Source organism: Malaclemys terrapin, chromosome 15 (assembly GCF_027887155.1).
Source record: "Malaclemys terrapin pileata isolate rMalTer1 chromosome 15, rMalTer1.hap1, whole genome shotgun sequence".
Taxonomy (NCBI): domain Eukaryota; kingdom Metazoa; phylum Chordata; order Testudines; family Emydidae; genus Malaclemys; species Malaclemys terrapin.
Genome location: NC_071519.1, coordinates 16222379 through 16241420, shown reverse-complemented (window position 1 = coordinate 16241420; position 19042 = coordinate 16222379). Strand labels below are relative to the sequence as shown.

At 55.2% G+C, this 19042-nt stretch overlaps 1 non-coding gene across 1 annotated transcript; it reads right to left on the bottom strand.

The window, feature by feature from the left end:
* Positions 1 to 8338: 8338 nt before the first annotated feature.
* LOC128823869 (5S ribosomal RNA) lies at positions 8339 to 8457 on the bottom strand. The gene has a single exon (XR_008442106.1). It is a non-coding gene; the product is annotated as a 5S ribosomal RNA (ribosomal RNA).
* Positions 8458 to 19042: the final 10585 nt, after the last annotated feature.

Below are 19042 nucleotides of genomic sequence, written 5' to 3'. Positions count from 1 at the left end.
AGAACGGAAACCACAGGCCCCGCCTCACCCCACCGTAGCTGCCCTCCAGGTGCATTGCAGCCCAGCGCCCTGCACCTGTGCCCACCTGCCCCACAGGGGTGAACTGCACCCCCCGCCACACTCCGCAGAGGGGAGAAGGGTCAAGCCAGTCAGGCCATTTAGGATGGGGGAATTGCCACCTCTTTTTCTCCACAGCCACTGCCTATGAGCAGGATTCCTCCTCCTCCTCCCTCCTGTGCCTCAGTGCCACTAAATCTCCACACCTAGACAGCCAGTCCATTCACTGCACCCCAATCCCCCATGCCTAACCCTCCTGCACCTGGCTCCATAGAATTAAGTCTCACATATCTCTTGTGCACAGAGAGTCTTGGCCCCCCTCATTGGGTGACCTGAGTCTGAGAAACACAGTGTCCGTCTTCTCTAAAGAAGTACTTGGAGAGCTTTTTCTTGTGTGGCCTAATGGCTAAGGCATCTGACTTCTGGTCAGGAGATTGAGGGTTTGAGTCCCTTCGTGGTTGTGCTTGTGTCATTTTCCATTTGTGCTGAAAGTCCTGCTCCCTTCAGGTCTGGAACCTCTTCTTGGCCGCTCAGGCCAATGTTGTGGCTTTAGCTAGAGCCCCGGGAAGGAGTTGGGGTTTGGGTGTCACAAAGGCTGGGGCATGAGCCCCACGTGCTTCCAGTCTAGCCTTTGCCATTCCTGACTTGCCAAAGAAAATGGGCGGCTGCCTGGGCTAGCGTGTGGAGCAATTTCCCTCTTCCAAATGTGCACCTGTTCCTGTGCTTGAGGGGACTTGCTAAATAGCGCGTTGGGAGCCTGGGTGTTTCTCTGCTTCTCACCAGCTGGGAAAAAGCCTCTTGGGGTAAAATCTCCTGCCCAGTGCCAAAGTGAGCACCTTGAGTGGGAATAGTAAGAGGCCCTGCTTTCCTACTGTTTTCTGATGTTGGCCCAGAGCATCAAGCAGCCACCCTGCATGCTGGTCTGCGGGTGGCCTTCAGTGGGTGTTTGGCATGGCAGGGAGCAGGCTGACCAGGTGTCTTTGTGGCTGTCTGCTGGCCATGCATAGGCCAGCCCTGGAGCACCCATGGGGAAAAACTAGTGGGTACTCTACACCCACTGGCAGTCAAGCTCCCCTCACCCCCATCCCACCCCCTCACCCTCCCTTTCCCCTGAGCGCGCTGCATACCAGCTCCTCCACCTATCTCCCTGCACTTCCCACCTGGCCACCACCAAACAGCTGTTTGGCCGCTCCGAGAGGGAGGCTGAGGAGTGGGAACATGGTGCGCTCAGAGGAGGAGGCAGGGGAGAGGTGGGGCCGGGGTGGGGATTTGGGGAAAGAGTTGGAATAGGGGCAGGGAGGGGGCGGAGTTGGGTGGGGACTTTGGGGAAGGGGTGGGAATGGGGGTGTTGCAGGGGCGGGCCCTCATGGAAGGGGTGGAGTGGGGGGCGGGGCCGGGGGCACTCAAGGGAAAGAGGGGAATTCAGCACCTATGTGCAGAAGAGCCTGTAATCATAAGTTGAGGCAGCCAGGAATGCAGCTGTAAGTCAACCCAAAGGCTGGAAGGCATCTCTAGCTCAACTCTCAAGTTCAATAGCATGGGGCCATCTGGAACAGAGATCTCCCTTGAGTGGGCATGAGTAGCCAAGCAGGAGGGAAAAGAGAGACTGTTGTCCAATTGGGATGCTGAGCAGCAGGACCTCCAGGGTTTCGTAGCAATCTGACACAGTTCCAGAAGATCCAACCAAGATCTGAACTGGGATTGCGAGATTCAGAGGCTGGAGGGCTGACCATTACACCACAGGACCAGCTGGTGCTGGCTTTTCTCTAGAACACCTGTGACTACTAGTATTCAGATGGCAGACTTGTCCACTGCACTCCTTCGTTCTCTCCAGATGCTCCCTCCCTCGAGACCCTTTCTCCTCCCCCATCTCTAGTTCTTGTCTCTGCTTTTACCGCCCCCCCCTTTGTTTTCTCAGGGACCTAGCCCCACATTGCTGTGTTGTCCACTATCCTGTTTAACTTCCAAATCAGCTGGGCCTGGAGCACATTCCCAGGAAGTTCTCCCCTAGGTAGATAGCAATGATATCTGGTGTGTCCTCATGGGGAACCAGCTCACAAAAAAAAGAGCCAGGAGCTGGTCCCAGTGCATCCCCCATCTGCTGTGTGGAGAGAAAGTCACCTCCAGCCCAAGGCCCAGTTGCAAACCGCTTGCTGAATTACGGGCTGTCTTGGAAGCCCACTGCACAATGCTTGTGCCCACAAATCCATATCCCCAGCCATAGGGGTACTTCAATATAATCTAAATAAGAGACAAGGGGAAGGTGCAGACAGGGTTAAAACCTGTGGCACGTATGGCCCACCACATGCATTGGCCTCCCATCAGGCAGGGGACTTATAGGCCCTATATCACCTGCACCATATAGCCTGGATCTCTGGTGCCCCCAGAGCCAACTGGATAGCTGCTGTTGCAGTCCCTCTATGGAAGAGTTGGGAGCCATATTCTCCAATGGCAATATTTCAGAGGTGGATACAGACTCTATGACTCAGAAAGACTGGGGCTTGGCTCCGCATCTCCCCTATCAGAGCAAACAGAGGCTGAGGGGGGCACAAGAAGGGCAAAAGGTGACAAACAGGAACAGGAGAGACATTTTTCTTGTTGCAATTCATCAAAATCTCATCCCTGAAAAGCTCCAGCCGGGGGAAGCTCAGCCCACCAACCACTCAGTGAGCTACATGGATAATCCTGCCCCAGGGACTGAGGGCTGTTAGAATAGAGATATTCAGGCTGCCTGTACAGGCCTAGACTTGAAGATCTTAGGTGTATTTTTATCACTTAGCTAGTGACAGGGGTATAAAACAAAGAATAAAAATCACAGTCCGCCTGTGTCTGGACCTTCGCTCACTAGGAGAGTCTGAGGCCTTGTTCTTAGGCTAAGGCCTTTGGCTAAGCAGCAGGGGCAGCCATAAACTGGGAAGCGAACAGTAACATCCTCACATCCCTAACCAGTCACACTGAAATAAGGTGGTGATGGGCTGTTAGGAAGACGATCCTGTTCTGATAGTGCCCATCACCACCAGATAAAGAAACAGATCTTAAGAGAGCATCTTAATGGTTGTGGCTGTGAAACCCTCATTTCTGTAGGTTTTATCTTTATGGCCCCCACTTTTCTATTGTCAATCTGTCTGGTTCTCTAGTTGTTTCTGTCCACTGTTTAATTAATTTTGCTAGGTGTAAGTTAATTAGGGTAGTGGGATATAATTGGTTAGAGAATTATGTTACAATATGTTAGAATTGGTTAGTTAAATTTCAGGAAAATGATTGGTTAAGGTGTAGCTGAGAATATTACTGTATAAACTGGGATCAAACAGGCAGTGGAAGGGGAAATTGGAATCATGTTTGTTAAGTGGGGGGGATGGGAACAGGGAATAGGGACACAGGAAAGGCCCTGTGGCATCAGAACTGGGAGGGGAACCCTGGGGAACGGACTCTATCGGTGTATAAAGATAAGCCTGACTGGTGTGAAGGGTTTTGGAAAATGCTTGCTTGGAAACTAACCCCGGTAAACATCACATTGTCTGCACTTCGGACTTCTGGTCTTTTGCTGCTTGCTGTCTGAGTGACAAGAACCAGGGAAGGGGGTGGGGCAAGCGAAAGCCCTCTAACAATGGCTACCTTGCTCCTCTCCTGCCCCAGGCTCAGGGGTCCAGGATCAAAAGATGGGCAGGACTCCAGGCTCTGCTTGAGGGATCCTGGCACAGGGGCTGGTGGGGGAGAAAGGATTGTAGATTCTCACCTGCTCTCTGGAGAAGAGGTAATAAGTGAAGGGGGCATTTTTGACTCCTCCCCTGTGTCAGAGTATCTCTACACTACGAAATTAGGTCGAATTTACAGAAGCTGGTTTTATAGAAATCGGTTTTATACAGTCGATTTTGTGTGTCCCCACATAAAATGCTCTAAGTGCATTAAGTCGGCGGACCGCGTCCACAGTACCAAGGCTAGCGTCGACTTCAGGAGCGTTGCACTGTGGGTAGCTATCCCACAGTTCCCACAGTCTCCGCCACCCATGGGAATTCTGGGTTGAGATCCCAATGCCTGATGATGCAGAAACAGTGTCGCAGGGGGTTCTGGGTACATGTCGTCAGGCCCCTCCCCCTCCATCACAGCAATGGCAGATAATCGATTCACGCTTTTTTACCTGGGTTACCTGTGCAGACAACATACCACGGCAAGCATGGAGCCCACTCAGTTCAGCTCAGCTCACGGTCACCATATGTCATCTGGGTGCCGGCAGACGTGGGGCTGCATTGCTATACAGCAGCAGCTCCTTGCCTTTTGGCAGTAGATGGTGTATTACGACTGGTATCTATCGTCGTCGTATTCCTCAGTGAGTTCGATCAGAGGCACCTGGGCAGATACGTTTTGTCTCCTGGAGACTCAGTCCTGCCGGCAGTCCTATTGAACCATCTTGATGATGATGGCTAGCAGTCGTAGTACAGCATATTCTGCCAAGCACTCAGAAGATGCCGATGGCTATTAGTCATGCTGCACCGTCTGCTGCCAGCTTAAGATGTAAAAAATATGCACCAGATTTGTTCTGTATTTATTTCCTTCCCCCTCCCTCTGTGAAATCAATGACCCAGGGTTTTGAGTTCAATCTTTGGGGGGGCCATTCTGTGTGACAGTTGTTTGAGTTTCTCCCTGATGCACAGCCACCATTGTTGATTTTAATTCCCTGTAAGCCATGTTCTCACTTGCCCCTCCCTCCTTCCCTCCCTCCGTCAGATAATAGTTTCGCGCCTTTTTTCAGACCAGACGCCATAGCACTGGGATCATGGAGCCCGCTCAGATCACCACGGCAATTATGAACACTATGAACACCACGTGCATTGTCCTGGAGTATATGCAGAGCCAGAACATGCCAAAGCAAAACCAGGTGAGGAGGCAATTGCAGCGATTGCAGCACGACGACGAGAGTGATGAGGAAATTCACATGGACATAGACCTCTCACAAAGTACAGGCCCCAGCAATGTGCAAATCATGGTGTTACTGGGGCAGGTTCATGGCGTGGAATGCCGATTCTGGGCCCGGGAGACAAGCACAGACTGGTGGGACCACATCGTGTTGCAGGTGTGGGACGATGCCCAGTGGCTGCGAAACTTTTGCATGCGTAAGGGCACTTTCATGGAACTTTGTGACCTGCTTTCCCCTGCCTGAAGTGCCAGAATACCAGAATGAGAGCAGCCCTCACAGTTGAGAAGTGAGTGGCGATAGCCCTGTGGAAGCTTGCAACGCCACAGAGCTACCGGTCAGTCGGGAATCAATTTGAAGTGGGCAAATCTACTGTGGGGGCTGCTGTGATCCAAGTAGCCAACGCAATCAAAGACCTGCTGATATCAAGGGTAGAGACTCTGGGAAATGTGCAGGTCATAGTGGATGACTTTGCTGCAATGGGATTCCCAACCTGCGGTGGGACGATAGACGGAACCCATATCCCTATCTTGTCACCGGAGCACCAAGCCACCGAGTACATAAACCGCAAGGGGTACTTTTCAATGCTGCTGCAAGCCCTGGTGGATCACAAGGGACGTTTCACTAACATCAACGTGGGATGGCCGGGAAAGGTACATGATGCTCGTGTCTTCAGGAACTCTGGTCTGTTTCAAAAGCTGGAGGAAGGGACTTTCTTCCAGGACCAGAAAATAACCGTTGGGGATGTTGAAATGCCTATCGGTATCCTTGGGGACCCAGCCTATCCCTTAATGCCATGGCTCATGAAGCCGTACACAGGCAGCCTGGACAGTAGTCAGGACCGGTTCAACTATAGGCTGAGCAAGTGCCGAATGGTGGTGGAATGTGCATTTGGATGTTTAAAGAGCGCTGGCGCAGTTTACTGATTCAGATAGACCTCAGCGAAGCCAATATTCCAATTATTATTGCTGCTTGCTGTGCGCTCCACAATATCTGTGAGAGTAAGGGGGAGACATTTATGGCGGGGTGGGAGGTTGAGGCAAATCACCTGGCCACTGATTACGCGCAGCCAGACACCAGGGCGGTTAGAAGAGTACAGCAGGGCGTGGAGCGCATCAAAGGAGCTTTGAAAACCAGTTTTGTGACTGGCCAGGCTACGGTGTGAAACTTCTGTTTGATTTTCCTTGATGAACCCTCCGCCCCCGCCCTGGTTCACTCTACTTCCCTGTAAACTAACCACCCTCCCCTCCCCCCTTCGAGCACCGCTTGCAGAGGCAATAAAGTCATTGTTACTTCACATTCATGCATTCTTTATTAATTCATCACACAACTAGGGGGATAACTGGCAAGGTAGCCCGGGAGGGGTGGGGGAGGAGGGAAGGAAAAGGACACACTGCAGTTTAAAACTTTAAAACTTTAACACTTATTGAAGGCCAGCCTTCTGATGCTTGGGCAATCATCTGGGGTGGAGTGGCTGGGTGGCCGGAGGCCACCCCACCGCATTCTTGAGCATCTGGGTGAGGAGGCTATGGAACTTGGGGAGGAGGGCTGTTGGTTACACAGGGGCTGTAGCGGCGGTCTCTGCTCCTGCTGCCTTTCCTGCAGCTCAACCATATGCTGGAGCATATCAGTTTGATGCTCCAGCAGCCGGAGCATCGACTCTTGCCTTCTGTCAGCAAGCTGACGCCACCTATCCTCTTCAGCCCGCCACTTGCTCTGCTCAGCCCGCGATTCATCCCACCACCTCTCCTCTCGTTCATATTGTGCTTTTTTCCACTCTGACATTGACTGCCTCCACGCATTCTGCTGTGCTCTGTCAGTGTGGGAGGACATCTGGAGCTCCAAGAACATATCATCCCGAGTCTGCCATTTTCTCCTTCTAATCTTCACTAGCCTCTGTGAAGGAGAAACATTTGCAGCTGGTGGAGGAGAAGGGAGAGGTGGTTAAAAAAGACACATTTTAGAGAAGAATGGGGACACTCTTTCACGTTAAATTTTGCTGTTCACATTACACAGCACATGTGCTTTCGTTACAAGGTCGCATTTTTCCTCTTATATTGAGTGCCTGCCGGTTTGGTGTGAGAGATCACTCACGCAGTGCCAGGCAAGATTTCGGCTTGCAGGCAGCCATGGTAAGCCACAGTCTTTTGGCTTTTTTAACCTTCTTAACATGTGGGAATGATTTAAAACAGCAGAGCCCTCATTTCCCATACCAAGCACCCATTCGTTTGGCCATTTAAAATGGGTTTGCAATGTAAAACGAGGGGCTGCAGTTTCGGGGTTAACATGCAGCACAAACCCAAGTACTCCCCCCCACACACCCAATTCTCTGAGATGATCACTTCATCCCTCCCCCCGCACCACGTGGCTAACAGCGGGGAACATTTCTGTTCAGCCGAGCAGGAACGGGCACCTCTGAATGTCCCCTTAATAAAATAACTCCATTTCAACCAGGTGACTGTGAATGATATCACTCTCCTGAGGATAACAAAGAGAGATAGGGAATGGATGTTGTCTGTATGCCAGCAAACACCGGGACCATACGCTGCCATGCTTTGTTATGCAATGATTCCACACTACGTGCTACTGGCCTGGCATGGTAAAGTGTCCTACCATGGCGGACGGGATAAGGCAGCCCTAACCAGAAACCTTTTGCAAAGGCTTTGGGAGTACATGAAGGAGAGCTTTCTGGAGATGTCCCTGGAGGATTTCCGCTCCATCCCCATACACGATAACAGACAAAGCGAGTCCAAGCGAGTCTGTCCGTGGCCCGGGTTCTCCCCCTGCGGCTTTGGGGGCCCTGGGTCCCCACTGGAGGAAGCCACTGGGCTCTGGACACCCGCCGTCCATCCCGCCTGGCCAAGCCTCGCCTGGGTGGCCACGGGGGGATTCGGGGCGGTCCTGCGGGCCGGCGGCCGGGAACAGGGGCGGATAGGGGGGGCCGAGCGAGTCGGTCCCAGGCCCGGGGTCTCCCAATGTGGCTTTGGGGGCTGTGGGTCCCCGCTGGAGGAAGCCACCGGGCTCTGGACACCCGCCGTCCGTCCCGCCTGGCCAGGCCTCACCTGGGTGGCCGCGGGGGGATTCAGGGCGGTCCTGCGGGCCGGCAGCTGGGCACAGGGGGGGGCCGGGAGGGTCTGGGCCAGTCCGCCCCATGCCTGGGGTCTCTCCCAGCGGCTTCGGTGGCCGGGGGGGGTCCTCCGTGGAGGAAGCCGGGTGGGTGTTGGGGGGAGCCGGACCCCAGGCGTCCAGACCCGTGACCTGCGGCCGCGACCTCCAACTCGGCAGGAGCGATGAGGAGCTTTCCGGCCTGTCCCCCCTTCTCCTTCCTCTCCAGAAAAGGAGAGAGAGCTGGCTCGGACCGGGAAAAGCTGCCTACGACACCTGGGATTCCCAGGCAGTCACCCATCCAAGTACTAGCCAGGCCCGGGACGGTTTACCTTCCGAGATCGGACGGGATCGGGGGTGTGCGGTCCGGTATGGCCGTAGGCACCCGGCTCCACGCCTCCTCGCCCGCTTTCCCCTGCCGACGCCCGGGCCTGCCGCACGGTGAACCCCAGTCGGACTGCCCCCTGCGGCAGGGCCCCCGTCTCTCGCAGGCCCAGTCCTTTCTTCCTTTTCAAGCTCCGGGGCCCGGGCTGGCCGCCAGAACCCCTCCGCCCGCCCGCCCTCCCCAGCGTCGGGGAAAATATTGTCCCGGACTTCCAGTGCGCCCGATCCTATCAGCTGGCGGGGGTGGGGGGGCAGTCCCTCGCTGCGGCCGGGGAGGGTTAGCCCAGGGCGGCTTGCCTGGTGGCCAGGTCCCGGCGGGCCCGATCCATTCCCCCCCCGCCACCCAACGGTTGCCCGCCCCCGCACCTGGTTCGGACCCTGTTCCGTCGCGCCGAGGCAGGCGTACCCCGGGGGGAACCGTCCGAGTCCCCTCTCGGCCACCAGGTAAAGCCCGAGTCGAAAGGGCTGAAAAATTTTCAGTCCCCTCCCGGGCACCAGGTCAACCCGTGGAATCCAACGGGTTCGCCTGCTGGCCGGTTCGCTTCCCGGCCACCAGGTCAACCCGTAGGTGCCGACGGGCATACCCAGTGGCCGGTTTGCTTTCCGGCAACCAGGTCAACCCATAGGTTTTAACGGGCACGCCCGGTGGCCACTTTGCCGTCAACCCGGATCTCCCTCCATCCCTGGGTGCCCCGCCTCCTCGGAGGCATCACCCCACTCCGAGGGCAGCGTGGCAGTGGTCCTGAGGACCACAGGGGGGGGGCTTAATAGTCGAGATGGAGCAGGTCCGGGAGAGGCTTAATAGTCGTCCCCCCGGGCGCTCCAGGGGGAAAGCTTAATAGTCTCCCCCCGACAGTGTGTGTGTGTGGGAGGGAGGCTTAGCAGTCTTCCCCCAGGCGGTCCGGTGGGGGAGGCTTAGCAGTTGTCCCCAGGGTCGTCCGGGGGTCGGGGGAGGCCTCACAGTCGTCCCTCGGAGAGCCGGGTCGGCGGCAGTGGTGGGTGTCAGGCTTTACATCCAGCCTCCGGAGGGTGCGCGTCCTTGGAGGTGATGCAGGCGCCGCAGAGAGGCATCCTCCGAGGCAGGGAGCGGAGCACCGAGGCTGGGGAGAGGGGAGCAGGAGCCGGGGGTTGGGGGTGGGGGGCGTTCAGGACAACCGGTCAAGCCCCGGGAAGCAGCTGTCAAATGTTCAAGTCCCCACTCGGTCACCAGGTCGACCCCAGTCTAGCAATGGGGTTGACCTGGCTGATGGCCAGTTAGTATCAAGGTAAACTCACCGTTGTCCACAGGAGGGCAGCTCTCAGGCCGGCTGGCTGCGGCTGACTCTGGGGCGGTGCCCGGTCCCAGCAGCGAGGGGCGGAGGTCGGGGGGCGCGGAGCGACATGGGGCTAAGCGGCCCCGGGGCTGGGGGCGCCTCCTGCAACTTTGGGGGCCGCGAGTCCTCAGTGGCGCCTCGGAGGCGTCGGGTTCCATTTTTTTTCCCCCAGACTTCCAGGGGCCTGATCCAGTCGGCCGGGAGGCAGTCCCTAACTGCGGCCCGGAAGGGTGAGCCCAGGGCGGGCTGCCTGGCGGCCGGGTCCATGTCTCTAGTGGGCCTGATCCTTTTTTTTCCTTTTCCGGCTCCAGGGCCCGGGGTGCCCGGGTAGCCCTCCGCGGTGGCGTCGGGCAAAATTTTTTTTAGCAGACTTCCGTGGGCCCTATCCTGACGGCTGGGAGGCAGTCCCTCGCTGTGTCCGGGGACAGTGAGAGGCTTGGACACCGGGTCAACCCGGAGGAAGAGGGCTGAAAAAAAAAAAAGTTTTCCAAGTGTGAAAAATTTTCAAAGTCCCCTCTTGGCCACCTGGTCAACCCTTTTGGAGCGAATGGGTTGACCTGACGGCCGGTCATCTTGCGGATGTCCGGAAGGGGTCGCCCCACGCCGTCTCGGCCGACCGTGGGAACCACGAGGCGGCACGCGATTCCAGGTTCGTACCGGCAATGGCGGGGCTTTGGCTTTTTCGACCTGTCTTTCAAGGACTGTGTGCAGAGATTTCTGAGAACAGGTTTTTCAGAGCCTGTGAGAACCGGAGATCAGCCTAGGGGATCAATCCGAGTATTGTACCCGACCCTGCCCAGCGGAGGGGCGGGGGGGAAACGGGCACGTTTGACGGCGGAGGGCAGCACCCGGCCCTCCGCTGAGACGGCCAGCTTTTCCCAGCTCTTAGCTCCCGGGCCCCGCAGCGGCCGGGAGACAAGCTCTGAGTGTTGGCGCCCCCCAGAGGGAGGGGGGCCCGCTCCTCTCGCGCCCGCCGATCGATGTGGCACTGACGTTCGCGACGGGAAGGGCCCTTTGCGGGCCGGCACCCCAACCACGGGGCCATCCGGTGTTCAGGCGGATCGGGACCCTCTTCCTTTTCGCATGCACGGATCCAGGGACCGATGGGGACTTCCCTCCTCGTGGCGGCCTGGGCACGTGCCCGGCCCTTCGTGCGTGGGGCCATCTGGCCAAGATCTCCGCCCGATCCATTCCCCCCCCGCCACTCAATGGTTCCCCGCCCTGCCCCCGCAGCTGGTTCGGACCCTGTTCCGTCGCGCCGAGGCAGGCGTACCCCGGGGGGAACCGTCCGAGTTCCCTCTCGGCCACCAGGTAAAGCCCGAGTCGAAAGGGCTGAAAAATTTTCAGTCCCCTCCCGGGCACCAGGTCAACCCGTGGAATCCAACGGGTTCGCCTGCTGACCGGTTCGCTTCCCGGCCACCAGGTCAACCCGTAGGTTGCCGACGGGCATACCCAGTGGCCGGTTTGCTTTCCGGCAACCAGGTCAACCCATAGTTTTTAAAGGGCATGCCTGGTGGCCACTTTGCCGTCAACCCGGATCTCCCTCCATCCCTGGGCGCCCCGCCTCCTCGGAGGCATCACCCCACTCCGAGGGCAGCGTGGCAGTGGTCCTGAGGACCACAGAGGGGGGGGTTAATAGTCGAGATGGAGCAGGTCCGGGAGAGGCTTAGTAGTCGTCCCCCCGGGCGCTCCAGGGGGAAAGCTTAATAGTCTCCCCCCGACAGTGTGTGTGTGTGGGAGGGAGGCTTAGCAGTCTTCCCCCAGGCGGTCCGGTGGGGGAGGCTTAGCAGTTGTCCCCAGGGCGGTCCAGGGGTCGGGGGAGGCCTCACAGTCGTGCCGGTGTTCAGGCAGATCGGGACCCTCTTCCTTTTCACGTGCACGGATCCAGCGACCAATGGGGACTTCCCTCCTCGGGGCGGCCTGGGCACGTGCCCGGCCCTTCGTGCGTGGGGCCATCTGGCCGAGATCTCCGCCATGCGAGGTCGAGTGGTTCCGGCAGACCACCCAGGGGTCCGAAAAACCCAGGGAGCTGCTAGGCTCAGCAGGGCCAAACACGGTCGCGAGAGCGAGCAGGGGCGTGCTGTGGTCCCCCCCGCCACACCCGACAGGACCACACCACACGGCGCGGGCCGTGGGAGGTGGGGTGGCCCTTGGCGTCGGTGGGACCCCTCTGCTGCCCTCCCTGTCTGGGTCGCTGACTTCTTCTCTAGTGGGTTGCCTGGAAGGTGGTGACGGCCTCTGCGCCGCGTCGCCACGTAAAAAGGGACACCGGGAAAAGCGGGGCGAAGGGGGGGGGCTCGAGGCGGCCCGGCTCCGTCTGACCCCCGACATCCTTCTTCGATGCCACCCGGGGCACCGCGGTGGGGGAAGAAAAGCAGCGTGAGGGCCCCGCACCCTCTCCGCTGCCGGACTCTCCCTGGTGTCACCCGGAACACCGGGGAATGCGGGGAGAGAGGTTCGAGGGAGGTGCCGGGAGGGGGGGTCTTTACGGCCCCCCCCGCCCTGTCTCGCTCTCTCTTCCACCGGCTTTCGCCCTGGGTGTAACCCGGGCCGCCTGGGAAAGCGGGGAGAAGGGGGGCTCTCTTCGGAGGCTCACCCCATCTCTTCTGCCGTCCTTCCTTGGCGGCTCCCGGGGCACTCTGCCGCGGGCTTGAAGCCGAGGCAGCCGGAAGGTGGTCGGGGTCCTGACAGTCCTCCGTCTCTCTCCCGCTATCCGTCGGGTGGCCCGGGGCCGATCTTGGGGGGATCGCCATCCCCGTCGGTCCTCTGCCTCTAGCTGCGTCGCGGGTCCCGCTCCTTCCCTCCCGGGCGGGGGTGCCTCCAGTCCTCTTGGCGGGGCCCCCACTCCTCCTTTCCGCCCTGCCTTCACATAGCCCCTTGGTACTCCCTGCCTGCACCCTGAATTGCATCCAGCTCACTCTTCGGACCACCAGCTGAAACCACTGAGGCCACGAGGGACACTTTTGAGGTGGAAAAACAGGGCTTTTCAGGCTCCCAGCAAGTCTTGAGGAGCAAAGTAGTAACACAGGGTTACCGCTGTCCCGGGGGGCTCAAACCACCATTCTTTCAGTCTGCAGCCAAATTCGGTGACCCATTGCACCACAGAGACACATAGATACAAGTCTGCTGTTACCAAGTCTGCTGTCTAGCAGCCTGTGCATCTGCCTGCCAAGGTGCTAGTGTGGATGCTGGAGGCTGGATGCTGTGGGTGAAGAACCAGCAGAGTGACACAGAGGAAGCATCCTGGGCCCATAACACAGAGATTGATTAATCAAAACCCTCTTCTGCCAGCACCAGGCCTCCTTCTTCTTACACAGGGCCTTCAAGCGAGGGGGTGACTGGCACAGCGCCAAGAGTCTAACCTGTGAGGCAGGAGGCGGCTGACGCCCGCGGCCTGCTGGGGAGCTCCCAGAAGATATTAAGGGACAGAGACTCCTCAATGCCCTTAGTAACAAGGGGTTGGGGTTGACCGAGGCCAGTAAGGGGTTCACTATGTCGGCCTTATAATCCTGGGTGTCAGGTCGCTGTGCAGCTTTGATCTAGAGCTCGGATCCCAACAACCGACCAGCAGCCCACAGCCTCCCCCTGGGCCTGCCCCACCTAGTTAGTCCTTACAGGCTGACATTACCCCCCTTCCAGCCCCGGATTCGCCCCCTAATCATCCTACTGCCACTCAGAGCCACCGACGTGGAGGTGCTGACGGAGGAAGGGGTGACACTAGGGTGGGGTTCTTCTCTAAAGATGGCTGGCAGAAAGGTGGTGCTCAGCTCTGTCAGCGACCTGCCCAGTTGCCTCGCTGCCAGGGGATACATACATTTCTGTAAGGTGCATAAAGTGGGTATTTGGCTTCCAAGTTAATGTGAGGAATGTGTGTATTGCAAGGAAACCTTAGTCTTATTTTCACCAAGGGAGCTGGGAGATGTTGGAACACAAAGTACTGCATCTTGGGAACAATCCCCCAGAAATGGCATCTTCCACTTGTCAAATGTTTTCTAGAATCATCAGTAGCAAACAGTTAATACTTGTGTTTGTCTGAGAGTAGAGTGAAGGGGAGTGTTTACTCCAACACGTTCATGAGCGAAACAGACAGAAAGAGGAAAGCCGTCCTGAAAGGGAATGGATCTGTCTGGAGACAAAGCAGACCCTGAGAATGAGCAATGGTGTGAAAAGAAGAGGTTCAAATGTGTGTTACATGTTAGTTAGTGTTTGAGGGCTTATCCCTTCACCCTCCCATTTCCTGGGCCTTCTCGCATGAACAGAGAGCAACAATACCCGAACTCCGAAGGTGCAAACAATTTGATGTTGGGTGGAACTTCCAGCAAGCAATGATTCCCATTTCCTTCCTCAGTGTCCCCCTTCCCAGCTCTGACACCACAGAGTCTTGCCTGTGTCCCTGTTCCCATTTCCCCCCCATTAGAAAAACATGGTTCCAATTTCCCCCCCACTTCCTGATTGACCTCAGACTGTCACAGTAAGAGAAGGCCCTTACACAGGCAAACAGTGATTGTGATTCTTTCTTTTATACCTCGATAACTAGCTAAATGATAAACATCTACCTACATTCTTAAAGTCTAGGCCTTTACAAACAGGCCTGAATATCCATATCCTAACAGCTGCCTCTGGGCTCCGCTTTGCCAGCTGCCTGCCATCTCCCCATTGTTCATGCTGGCAAACTAAAAAGCGTCCCAAGCCAACCCTGTGTGCCCTGCCTTCCCCTGCCAGCGCTCTCCCACCGCATCCTGTGGAGCTGGGACCATTGCAGGGTTTGCTGATTTGTGTTCATGGAAGTAGCCTGTCAGATCCCTGGACATGGATCCGTTTGGTGTTCCAGCGGCTCATCGTCCCACAGGGCGCCCTGGGTGCAAGGACTGTGGGCAGCACGAGGCTTCTTCGGTATATCTCTGGAGTAGCCTCTAACCACCCTCCACCCTGCCTGCACATAGCCCCTAGGTACTCCCTGCCTGCACCCTGAGCTGGCTGAAAGGCTGAAAATTGAAGATGAGATCAGATTGAGTCTTTCTAACATATGTCCCCAGCTGGAAAAAAAGTGCAAGGAGAAGCAGGCACACCTGTGCCATTAGGAATACTCCTGGTCTGTAAGTTAGTTTATATTTTTATAAACACCTCTAGAAACACACCGCTTGGTGCCGATCCCCTGTTTACAATTCCATTTGGAAACCCATCACTTAGCCAGCTTTTAATCCATTTAATGTGTGCCATGTTCATTTTGTATTGCTCTAGTTTTTTCATCAAATTTTGTGCAGTACCACATAAAACATCTTACAAAAATCTAAGTCTTACATCAACACTAATACCTTTATCAGCCACACTGGACAGGATCTATTTTCCATAAATAATTTTTGATTATTCTAATTTTATTCTCAGTGGTGACTGGCATTAATTATATTACCCTCCTTTAACTTTTATTAATGGAGTTCCTTAGCTTCTCCACTATCTCGCCAGGGATTGATGTGAGACTGATCGGCCTATAGTTACCTTGAACCTTCTATTTACCATTTTTAAATACTGGCACAACGTTAGTTTTCTTCCAGTCTTCTGTAACTTCCTCAATGTTCCAAGGCTTATTGAGAAATCAACATTTACAGCCCAGTGAGCTTCTCTGCCAGCTCTTTTCAAACTCTTGGATTCAAGTTATCTGGACCTGCTGATTTTAAAATTTCTAACTTTAGTTGCTGCTGTTTAACACCCTCCAGAGATACTAGTGGAATGTAAAGAGCAGGATCATATGATACGACTTCACCATCTGGCTTTGCCCCAAATCTGGATACAAAATCGAACGGAGGGGTTATTAGATCCATGCTTAAATCTCTCACCGGAAGGCTTTTATTCTAGCCACCAGATCACTTTTGTGCTCCCTTTCCAATTTCTGTGGACATCAGAACTGGACACAATATTCCAGTCTGTGTCTCACCAGTGCCATACACAACAGTACAATGTAGTCCCCGCTCCTACTCACTGCTCCCGTTTGTACAGCCAAGGTTCGCATTAGCCCATTTTGCCACACACGGCACTGGGAGCTCATGTTCAGTTATTTCTTCACTAGGACCCTAAATCCTTTTCTGTCACTGGTGTCCTTCAGTCTCCTTCAGACACCCACGATGCAGCATTCATACATCAGGGAAAGCTTGCACTATATCCAGTACCTCTGGGTGGGACCTGAGGACTTTCTAATGGTGATGCATACATCAGGGAAAGGGAGGCAGAGACAGTGAGGTAGAGGATCATTCTCAGCAATCTCCTTAAACATCTGCCCCCTCTGTTAAATCCCCTGGTAACCCGGCTCACAAGAGCATTCCCAGAACAGACGTGAGCAGAGAACTCCCGCATCCTCTTTGTCTCTGCATTTGTGCTGGCCCCAGCCCCTGAAAGGACACTCACAGAGATCGGATTCATTCCCAGAACAGTTCACGTCGTCCAGCCAGATCTGCCCATTTCCTTGCCCATAACGAGCAGAGACAGTTGCATTGCTGGCATGTCCACATCCCAGTTGTTTGCAAATGATGTTGGAGTCTGGCAGGTCCCGAAATCATCACAGACTGTCCCCCAGGTGCCACTGTAATAAATCTCCACTCTCCCGGCGCAGCGACCTGGCCCATTCACCAGTCTGATCCGCCTGCTCCCTGCAGGGATAGAGCCCAGCTCTTAATGTGTATTTTCCTACTGAACAGAGAATGTTTGTGAGATTTGGAAATGAATCACCTGAACAAACGACACCAACGTCCTCAGCAATTCCTGCCTGGCCTGTCTCATCCGTGGAGTTGTCACAGTGAGTCAGACGAGTCTCATTTCCTGCACACTGGACCCTTCTCAGTGACTCCGCACTGGAGCTGCTCACCACACTGGCATCGCTCACATCCCACTGGTCATCGAGCCCCTTGCCCTGCGTGTTGACCATTACACCATGGCACCTATTAGTCTTTCTTTTTCTGGACCCCTGTGACTGTCAGCTGGCTGGCTTGCATGCTGCACTTATTGCTTCCCACCGGCGGCTTCCTCTCGCAGGACTCTCCTCCTCCAGTGACTATAGTCCTACTCTACCGGATCCGCAGGTCCTGCCCTGAGTCCGCACACCCCCCTGCTTTGTCTCCATTCCCTGCAGGCCTCAAAAATGTCAGGGGAGGCCGCCCCTCCCTTCAGTCAGTGGTCCCATTCATATCAGCCAGCTGCAGCCTCATCTCCCGGAACTCGGCCAGCTGTCGCTTGATCCGGTCATACAGTCACACGCTAACTGGCTCCCTTGCCTGGGTGCTCTTGTGGAAATCCCACAGGCGATGCTGCAGGACTTGGCACTGTTGGTTTCTTTAATGTTGCGGTGTTTGCCCGACTGCAGGAACAAAGCCACTAACTCCTCCCTCACCAACTCCCACCAACCCCCTGGTTGCCATAGAACCCTCTGATACTTTCCTGTTCTGCCAACACCGCCAGGCCTCGCCGTCCCGCTCCTTTATCTTGCAAGCTCTGGATGTTCATCTTCCAATATCCTCTGCCGTGGGTCAGGGAATTGCCCACATTGAGCACACGGTGAGAGCTGCGTGATCTGAAAAGTCCATTGGCACCACCCTGCACTGGGCTGTCGACGTGCTCTCCTTCACGTAAATCCAGTCAGTGCGACTCCTGGCCTGTCCCCACAGAAAGGTGTACCCCATCAGCGGCTGGTGTGAGCTCGGGTCAGAGGAATAGGAGGCTACTGCCCTCCCTCCATTGGTTCCACTACAGAGAAACACGTCCCCAAACGACCTTGCTACAGACCTGCGCCAGGTAGTGTTCATTGTAAAAACGTTTCCTCTGACGGTCGGGAAAATGGGACCAGTGGACTTCAGGCCGGCTGACACAATTAAAATCCCCCCCAACATCAAACACCATGAGGTCCAGAGGAAGGGAGCCAGTTCCTTCCATTGATCTTTCCTTTCATACCTTAACAGTAATATAGCAGTAACGAGTGCCACGTGTTACCAGATTTGCCTGTTACTTTGGTATATGCTCATTTATTTGGGTTACTCTTCGGGGGGGGGGGGGGTCCTGTAATTCTATCAATATACTGCTTGTGTCACTTGTGTTTTTATATGGAGCCCTACTTCTCCCTTCTGCAAGTCCCCTCCCAATGGAGCTCTCCTGCAGGACCTAGGTTCTCTAGGGCTGGGTTTCTCTAACCCCAGAACTGGATGAACACACCCACACCCACACATACATTAACAGAGCAAGTCTGAGCGGACTGGGTCAATCAGCACTGTCAAGCTGACTCCTTATATGTCCTTGGACTCACTGGGTTGTATGAAGCAGCACTTTCAAGCTGCTCCCCCTTATATGCACCTGGGCTCCATGGACTGGGTCAAGCAGCACTTTCAAGCTGTTACCCAGATTCAGCACGTCCCTATCCCCAGTCTCACATCACAATTGTACTGGCAGTAACCTACTGGATGAGCAAACCCCACAGTATTTTGGGCGCTGCAGGGATCGTTAGCTTAGGTAAAAGAAGCGTTGCTCCATAGTAACTGGGGGAAGCTAAAAACACAAAAGAGTAAAGTTCAGCGAGAGAGAGAAGCAACCAGATTTTAACCATAAAAGTTATTTATTGAATAATAGCGATAACTACACAAGGAGGGCTAAACCAACATAACATACATTATTAACGGTTAATACGTAAGGTAGAAAGGAAAACAGAGAGAGAGAGAGAGAAGGGGATCTCACCGCTCCCTGAAGCTTGAACTGGTCGGGGTTCCCAGGTGATGGTGGTAGCTCAGGATCCTGAGGGCAGGAGACAGGCAGAGCCCCCAGTACAGTCAGTCAGGAGAAGATGGAGTCCCAGTGGAACTGATGCATAGTTTGGATCTAAGCATCAGAAAACTGACTGGAGGATGAGTAGGGATTTTTGTAGAGAAAATGCAATGGTCCAAGGGAGAACACTAGATTTGTTTATGGGTAAACTGATGACTCAAGGGTTTTCTTTAGGCTAGACAATAGGAGCTGATCACTCCTAGCTATGGGTGGTGTTTTCTTCCAGGGAGCTCACAATCCAGCTAGACTGCTTCAGTAGTTTGGATATCAATCAAGGATTCCTTACTAGAATTGGTCTGATAACTGCTGAGCTGGGTGTGGGCAGGTGTAGGTTCATTAGCATCTGGAGCAGAGATTCCCATGATGCAGTGCTTCCCTGCTTTTCTGGTCCCAGAGTTCAGTGCGGTTCTCTGTTCTCCAATCTGTATGCAAATTGAGATGTCTCCCTGCCCCATCTCTCATGCAGATGAGGCTA